Below are 9,321 nucleotides of genomic sequence, written 5' to 3'. Positions count from 1 at the left end.
TAGTGGGTGTGTTTACTGTCGGAATAGTGTGTGTGTGTGTGTTTACTGTCGGAATAGTGTGTGTGTTTACTGTCTAAACAGTGTGTGTGTGTTTACTGTCTAAACAGTGTGTGTGTGTGTTTTTTTACTGTGTAAACAGTGTGTGTGTGTGTGTTTTTACTGTGTAAACAGTGTGTGTGTGTTTACTGTCTAAACAGTGTGTGTGTGTTGGAGAGGGATCCAGACAGGTGCTCTCCTCCATGTTGTAAAAGCACTGCGTTGTAAAGAGCCACATGCTAAATGTTTCATCAGACATGAATAAAAACAATGTCATTACTGTCAGGCTTCAGCAGCACTCAAACAAACCTCATTGAGTCTGGCATGTAACCACACACACACAGCATGTCTACCTCATATCCCTCATTCACATAATGTTACAGGGTTACTGTTGTTGAGACAAACATGCCAAGGAGAGTCCTCCCTCCCGCACCATCCTATCCTCACCTAACCCAGCTCCGTTAGACACTGGCCTTTTGTTTGTTTCTCTACATTTTTCTCCCTGCCTCCCTCCGTCTCTCCCTTCCTGCCCTGCCTCCCTCCCCGCCTGCCTCCCTCCCTCTCTCCCTGCCTGCCTCCCTCCCTCTCTCCCTGCCTGCCTCCTGCCCTGCCTCCCTCAGTGTGGTTGGTGTTCTGTCTCTGTCTGCTGTATATTAAATAGCCTTCTAACCACCAGTGTATTGTCTCCGTCATCTACTATCAGCATTAAGGTTTAAACATTGATATTGTGAATGTTTAAACGGTTAGAATACGGTAGTGTTTAATGGTAATGTGCTGTATGTGTGTTTTTAGACCCTGGGTCTTTTATGTGGGAGCTAGTGTCTTTGGGTCTCTATGTCTGTGACAAGATGACTCCCAACCCAAGTACCGTGTGTGTGTGTGTGTGTGTGTGTGTGTGTGTTGGCCCACTGGTTAAAAATAACAAGGGCAGCAGTGCCCCGCGACAGTTTCCCGCCCAAACTCTAATCAGCCTGCTGATGCTGGAACATGGATCCCTCTGTCACACACACACACACACACACACACACACACATTACAGGGACTAAGTGAATCAGGGACACCATGTCTTTCTCCCGCTCCTTCCTCTATCTGTACATCTCATCTTTAACCATCTACATGATCTCTGTCTATCAGTCCATCCTCATCCCTCGTTCTTCTATTCCCTGCGTTTTATCTGTCTCCTAGTTATCTATATTAGTGAGCTCTACATTACTTTGACAATATCTCTCCCTCTGCCTCCCTCTCTGACTGCTCGCTTTACTGTGTTAGAAAAATGGACTCTGGTATGAAAGTGAAACGTTTTGCTATTGAATGTGACTTTCGCTCTGCCTCAGCAGCAAGGTGTGTGTGTGGTGTGTGTGTGTGTGTGTGTCAGCGCGAGATAATCCGCTGATGACGATGCCGTGTTACCACTTGCAGGTAATTTTGTTGAGCTCTTCCATTCATCAATCCCTCGGACACGATTACACACCACACACACCTGTGTGTGTGAGGTTTGGATGAGCGTTTCAATAGCATGAATAATAGAGGAGATGTGAGGGAGACGGAGTGGAACACGTGGTAATGAAGGAGGGGGGATTCATGAGAGCAGGTCCGTTCTGAAAGGCAGAGTAGAGTGATCTGGATGTGCGCTTGTTCCGCTGTCTAAATGTCTCTCCCCGTCTTTCTCTCGTTCCATCTGTCCTTATACTCTTCCCCTCTCTCTCACTCTTTCCCACAGTGTTAATTTGTGTGAAGATAAACCCTTTTATCTCAGGAGGAAAGCTAATCCTGAGTAGAGAGAAAAAGAGAGGGAGAGATGAGCTGCAGCGTTAAACATAGGGGTTGAAGTGTGAGATGGAAGGAAGCCATCAGAGATATGGAGAATAAGAATCTGGTGTGGGTCACTTCTGCTCAACTCACTTTAAAAGTACTGAGAAAAGTCTTATTGAATGTCTCACACTGAATTACAAAAAGTCAGTAGAAGTAGTAGTACAGTAGTAGTAGTAGAAATAGTAGTAGAAACAGTAGAAATAGTAGTAGAAACAGTAGTAGTAGTAGAAACAGTAGTAGTAGTAGTAGTACAGTAGAAATAGTAGTAGTAGTAGTAGAAATAGTAGTACAGTAGAAATAGTAGTAGAAACAGTAGTAGTAGAAACAGTAGTAGTAGCAGTAGAAACAGTAGTAGTAGAAACAGTAGTAGTAGAAACAGTAGTAGTAGTAGTAGAAACAGTAGTAGTAGTAGTAGAAACAGTAGTAGTAGAAACAGTAGTAGTAGTAGAAGTAGTAGTAGTAGAAACAGTAGTAGAAGTAGTAGTAGTACAGTAGAAATAGTAGTAGAAATAGTAGTAGTGGTACAGTAGTAGTAGTACAGTAGTAGTAGTACAGTAGTAGTATAGTAGTAGTAGTACAGTAGTAGTAGTAGAAATAGTGGTAGTAGTAGAAATAGTGGTAGTAGTAGAAACAGTAGTAGTACAGTAGAAATAGTAGCAGTACAGTAGTAGTAGTAGTAGTAGTACAGTAGAAACAGTGTAGTACTAGAAACAGTAGTAGAAACAGTGACAGTAGTAGTAGAAACAGTATAGTGGTAGTAGTATCATTAGTAGAAATTGTGGTAGCAGTAGAAATAGTATTAGAAACAGTAGTAGTAGTAGCATTAGTAGTAGTAGAAACAGTAGTAGTAGTAGAAATAGTAGCAGTACAGTAGTAGTAGTAGAAATAGTGGTAGTAATAGAAATAGTGGTAGTAGTAGAAATAGTGGTAGTAGTAGAAATAGTGGTAGTACAGTAGACATTTAACATTTACATTTAAGTCATTTAGCAGACGCTCTTATCCAGAGCAACTTACAAATTGGTGCATTCACCTTATGATATCCAGTGGAACAACCACTTTACAATAGTGCATCTCAGTCTTTTAAGGGGGAGGGGGGGGGTTAGAAGGATTACTTTATCCTATCCTAGGTATTCCTTAAAGAGGTGGGGTTTCAGGTGTCTCCGGAAGGTGGTGATTGACTCCGCTGACCTGGCGTCGTGAGGGAGTTTGTTCCACCATTGGGGTGCCAGAGCAGCGAACAGTTTTGACTGGGCTGAGCGGGAACTGTACTTCCTCAGAGGTAGGGAGGCGAGCAGGCCAGAGGTGGATGAACGCAGTGCCCTTGTTTGGGTGTAGGGCCTGATCAGAGCCTGAAGGTACGGAGGTGCCGTTCCCCTCACAGCTCCGTAGGCAAGCACCATGGTCTTGTAGCGGATGCGAGCTTCAACTGGAAGCCAGTGGAGAGAGCGGAGGAGCGGGGTGACGTGAGAGAACTTGGGAAAGTTGAACACCAGACGGGCTGCGGCGTTCTGGATGAGTTGTAGGGGTTTAATGGCACAGGCAGGGAGCCCAGCCAACAGCGAGTTGCAGTAATCCAGACGGGAGATGACAAGTGCCTGGATTAGGACCTGCGCCGCTTCCTGTGTGAGGCAGGGTCGTACTCTGCGAATGTTGTAGAGCATGAACCTACAGGAACGGGTCACCGCCTTGATGTGAGTTGAGAACGACAGGGTGTTGTCCAGGATCACGCCAAGGTTCTTAGCACTCTGGGAGGAGGACACAATGGAGTTGTCAACCGTGATGGCGAGATCATGGAACGGGCAGTCCTTCCCCGGGAGGAAGAGCAGCTCCGTCTTGCCGAGGTTCAGCTTGAGGTGGTGATCCGTCATCCACACTGATATGTCTGCCAGACATGCAGAGATGCGATTCGCCACCTGGTTATCAGAGGGGGGAAAGGAGAAGATTAATTGTGTGTCGTCTGCATAGCAATGATAGGAGAGACCATGTGAGGATATGACAGAGCCAAGTGACTTGGTGTATAGCGAGAATAGGAGAGGGCCTAGAACAGAGCCCTGGGGGACACCAGTGGTGAGAGCACGTGGTGCGGAGACAGATTCTCGGCACGCCACCTGGTAGGAGCGACCTGTCAGGTAGGACGCAATCCAAGCGTGGGCCGCGCCGGAGATGCCCAGCTCGGAGAGGGTGGAGAGGAGGATCTGATGGTTCACAGTATCAAAGGCAGCCGATAGGTCTAGAAGGATGAGAGCAGAGGAGAGAGAGTTAGCTTTAGCAGTGCGGAGCGCCTCCGTGACACAGAGAAGAGCAGTCTCAGTTGAATGACTAGTCTTGAAACCTGACTGATTTGGATCAAGAAGGTCATTCTGAGAGAGATAGCAGGAGAGCTGGCCAAGGACGGCACGTTCAAGAGTTTTGGAGAGAAAAGAAAGAAGGGATACTGGTCTGTAGTTGTTGACATCGGAGGGATCGAGTGTAGGTTTTTTCAGAAGGGGTGCAACTCTCGCTCTCTTGAAGACGGAAGGGACGTAGCCAGCGGTCAAGGATGAGTTGATGAGCGAGGTGAGGTAAGGGAGAAGGTCTCCGGAAATGGTCTGGAGAAGAGAGGAGGGGATAGGGTCAAGCGGGCAGGTTGTTGGGCGGCCGGCCGTCACAAGACGCGAGATTTCATCTGGAGAGAGAGGGGAGAAAGAGGTCAAAGCACAGGGTAGGGCAGTGTGAGCAGAACCAGCGGTGTCGTTTGACTTAGCAAACGAGGATCGGATGTCGTCGACCTTCTTTTCAAAATGGTTGACGAAGTCATCCGCAGAGAGGGGGGAGGAGGGGGAGGAGGATTCAGGAGGGAGGAGAAGGTGGCAAAGAGCTTCCTAGGGTTAGAGGCAGATGCTTGGAATTTAGAGTGGTAGAAAGTGGCTTTAGCAGCAGAGACAGAAGAGGAGAATGTAGAGAGGAGGGAGTGAAAGGATGCCAGGTCCGCAGGGAGGCGAGTTTTCCTCCATTTCCGCTCGGCTGCCCGGAGCCCTGTTCTGTGAGCTCGCAGTGAGTCGTCGAGCCACGGAGCAGGAGGGGAGGACCGAGCCGGCCTGGAGGATAGGGGACATAGAGAGTCAAAGGATGCAGAAAGGGAGGAGAGGAGGGTTGAGGAGGCAGAATCAGGAGATAGGTTGGAGAAGGTTTGAGCAGAGGGAAGAGATGATAGGATGGAAGAGGAGAGAGTAGCGGGGGAGAGAGAGCGAAGGTTGGGACGGCGCGATACCATCCGAGTAGGGGCAGTGTGGGAAGTGTTAGATGAGAGGGAAAAGGATACAAGGTAGTGGTCGGAGACTTGGAGGGGAGTTGCAGTGAGATTAGTGGAAGAACAGCATCTAGTAAAGATGAGGTCAAGCGTATTGCCTGCCTTGTGAGTAGGGGTGGAAGGTGAGAGGGTGAGGTCAAAAGAGGAGAGGAGTGGAAAGAAGGAGGCAGAGAGGAATGAGTCAAAGGTAGACGTGGGGAGGTTAAAGTCACCCAGAACTGTGAGAGGTGAGCCATCCTCAGGAAAGGAACTTATCAGGGCGTCAAGCTCATTGATGAACTCTCCAAGGGAACCTGGAGGGCGATAAATGATAAAGATGTTAAGCTTGAAAGGGCTGGTAACTGTGACAGCATGAAATTCAAAGGAGGTGATAGACAGATGGGTCAGGGGAGAAAGAGAGAATGTCCACTTGGGAGAGATGAGGATCCCAGTGCCACCGCCCCGCTGACCAGAAGCTCTCGGGGTGTGCGAGAACACGTGGGCAGACGAGGCGAGAGCAGTAGGAGTAGCAGTGTTGTCAGTGGTAATCCATGTTTCCGTCAGTGCCAAGAAGTCGAGGGACTGGAGGGACGCATAGGCTGAGATGAACTCTGCCTTGTTGGCCGCAGATCGGCAGTTCCAGAGGCTGCCGGAGACCTGGAACTCCACGTGGGTCGTGCGCGCTGGAACCACCAGGTTAGAATGGCAGCGGCCACGCGGTGTGAAGCGTTTGTATGGTCTGTGCAGAGAGGAGAGAAGAGGGATAGACAGACACATAGTTGACAGGCTACAGAAGAGGCTACGCTAATGCAAAGGAGATTAGAATGACAAGTGGACTACACGTCTCGAATGTTCAGAAAGTTAAGCTTACGTTGCAAAAATAAAATAAAATCTTATTGACTAAAATGATATAGTACTGCTGGCGGTGAAGTAGGCTGGCTAGCAGTGGCTGCGTTGTTGACTTTGTTTGAACGTGTAGCTGGCTAGGTAACCTCTAACTGGCTAGGTAACCTCGACAATTTCTCAAAACTACACAATTATCTTGGATACAAGGACAGCAAAGACAACTATGTAGCTAGCTAACACTACGCTAATCAAGTCGTTCCGTTGTAATGTAAGTTGTAATGTGAGTTTCTACAGTGCTGCTATTCGGTAGAAGTTGGCTAGCTAGCAGTGTTAGCTAGCAGTGTTGACTAGGTAGGAGACGGCAGCGCAGCGCGGCGGACGAAAATAGCTGGCTAGTTAACCGAATAATTACTCTAACCAACTCTAAGCTACACAATTATCTTAGATACAAAGATAGCAAAGACAACTATGTAGCCAGCTAACACTACACTAATCAAGTCGTTCCGTTGTAATGTAATCGTTTCTCCAGTGCTGCTATGCTGCTATGCTGCTATTCGGTGGCTAGCTGGCTAGCTAGCAGTGTTGACTACGTTACGTCACGTTCGGACGAAAATAGCTGGCTAGCGAACCTCAATAACTACACAATTATCTTTGATACAAAGACGGCTATGTAGCTAGCTAAGATCAAACAAATCAAACCGTTGTACTGTAATGAAAATGAAAAAAACAGTAGTAGTACAGTAGAAATAGTAGCAGTACAGTAGTAGTAGTAAAAAATAGTAGTAGTAGTAGAAACAGTAGTAGTAGAAACAGTAGTAGTAGTGTAGTAGTAGTAGTACAGTAGTAGTAGTAGTAGAAACAGTAGTAGTAGTAGAAACAGTGTAGTAGTAGAAACAGTAGTAGTAGTAGAAATAGTGACAGTAGTAGTAGTAGAAATAGTAGTAGAAACAGTAGTAGTAGTAGTAGTGCAGTAGAAGTAGTAGTAGAAATAGTGGTAGTAGTAGCATTAGTTGTAGAAATAGTGGTAGTAGTAGCATTAGTAGTAGTAGTAGAAATAGTGGTGGTAGTAGTAGAAACAGTAACAGTACAGTAGTAGTAGTGGTAGTAGTAGAAACAGTGTAGTAGTAGAAATAGTGACAGTAGTAGTAGTAGTAGTAGTAGTAGAAATAGTAGTAGAAACAGTAGTTGTAGTAGTACAGTAGAAGCAGTAGTAGTAGAAATAGTAGTAGAAACAGTAGTTGTAGTAGTACAGTAGAAGTAGTAGAAACAGTAGTAGTAGTAGAAATAGTGGTAGTAGTACAGTAGTAGTAGAAATAGTGGTAGTAGCATTAGTAGTAGTAGAAATAGTGGTGGTAGTAGTAGAAACAGTAGTAGTAGTAGAAATAGTAGCAGTACAGTAGTAGTAGTAGTAGAAATAGTGGTAGTAGTAGAAACAGTAGAAATAGTAGTAGTAGTAGCAGTAGTAGTGGTAGTAGTAGAAACAGTAGTAGAGGTAGTAGTAGTACAGTAGAAACAGTAGTAGTAGTAGAAATAGTGGTGGTAGTAGTAGCATTAGTAGTAGTAGTAGTAGTAGAAATAGTGGTAGTAGTAGCATTAGTTGTAGAAATAGTGGTAGTAGTAGCATTAGTAGTAGTGGTAGAAACAGTAGTAGTAGTAGAAACGGTAGTAGTAGAAACAGTAGTAGTAGTAGCAGTACAGTAGTAGTAGTAGAAACAGTAGTAGTAGTAGCTTTAGTAGTAGTAGAAATAGTGGTAGTAGTAGAAATAGTGGTAGTAGTAGAAATAGTGGTAGTAGTAGAAATAGTGGTAGTAGTAGAAATAGTGGTAGTAGTAGTAGTAGCTTTAGTAGTAGTAGAAATAGTGTTAGTAGTAGAAACAGTAGTAGTAGTAGAAACAGTAGTAGAAATAGTGGTAGTAGTAGAAATAGTGGTAGTAGTAGAAACAGTAGTAGAAATAGTAGCAGTACAGTAGTAGAAATAGTAGTAGTAGAAACAGTGTAGTACTAGAAACAGTAGTAGAAATAGTAGTAGTACAGTAGTAGTAGTAGAAATAGTGGTAGTAGTAGAAACAGTGTAGTAGTAGAAATAGTGGTAGTAGTAGAAACAGTGTAGTAGTAGAAATAGTGGTAGTAGTAGAAACAGTAGTAGAAATAGTAGAAATAGTAGTAGTAGAAACAATAGTAGTAGTAGAAACAGTGTAGTACTAGAAACAGTAGTAGTAGTAGTAGAAATAGTGACAGTAGTAGTAGTAGTAGTAGTAGAAATAGTAGTAGTACAGTAGTAGTAGTAGAAACAGTGTAGTAGTAGAAACAGTGTAGTAGTAGAAACAGTGTAGTAGTAGTAGAAATAGGGGTAGTAGTAGAAATAGGGGTAGTAGTAGAAATAGGGGTAGTAGTAGAAGTAGTGGTAGTAGTATAGTAGTAGTAGCATTAGTAGTAGTACAGTAGTAGTAGTACAGTAGTAGTAGTAGTAGTAGCATTAGCTGTAGTAGTAGTAGCGGTATGGTGGTGTGGCGGTGCTGTAGTAGTAGTAGTGGAGGTGTAGGAAGTGTAATAGGAGGTGCTGTAGTAGGAGGAGAAGGTGTAGTAGTAGGTGGAGGTGGAGGAGGTGGTGTAGTAGGGGTAGTAGTAGGAGGAGTAGGGGTAGTAGTAGGAGGAGTAGGGGTAGTAGTAGGAGGAGTAGGGGGTAGTAGTAGGAGGAGTAGGGGGTAGTAGTAGGAGGAGTAGTAGTAGGAGGAGTAGTGGTAGTAGTAGGAGGGGGTGTAGTAGTAGTAGGAGGGGGTGTAGTAGTAGGAGGGGGTGTAGTAGTAGGAGGGGGTGTAGTAGTAGGAGGAGGTGTAGTAGTAGGAGGAGGTGTAGTAGGAGGAGGTTTAGGAGGAGGTGGAGTAGTAGGAGGAGGTATAGTAGTAGGAGGAGGAGGTGTAGTAGGTGTAGTAGTAGTAGTAGTATGATGTATAGTAGGAGGAGGAGGAGGTGTAGTAGGAGGAGGAGGAGGAGGAGGAGGTGTAGTAGGAGGAGGAGGAGGTGTAGTAGGAGGAGGATGAGGTGTAGTAGGAGGAGGAGGTGTAGTAGGAGGAGGAGGTGTAGGTATAGTAGTAGTATGACGTGAAGGAGGAGGTGTAGTAGGAGGAGGTGTAGTAGTAGGAGGAGGAGGAGGAGGTGTAGGAGGAGGAGGAGGTGTAGTAGGAGGAGGAGGAGGTGTAGTAGGAGGAGGAGTAGGAGGAGGTGTAGGAGGAGGAGGAGGTGTAGGTATAGTAGTAGTATGACGTGAAGGAGGAAGTGTAGTAGTAGGAGGAGGTGGTGTAGTAGGAATAGTAGTAGGAGGAGGAGGTGTAGTAGTAGGAGGAGGAGATGTAGTAGGA

Source organism: Salvelinus alpinus, chromosome 7, assembly GCF_045679555.1.
Source record: "Salvelinus alpinus chromosome 7, SLU_Salpinus.1, whole genome shotgun sequence".
In the NCBI taxonomy this organism is placed as follows: Eukaryota; Metazoa; Chordata; class Actinopteri; order Salmoniformes; family Salmonidae; genus Salvelinus; species Salvelinus alpinus.
Note: the sequence above shows the minus strand (reverse complement) of the source record.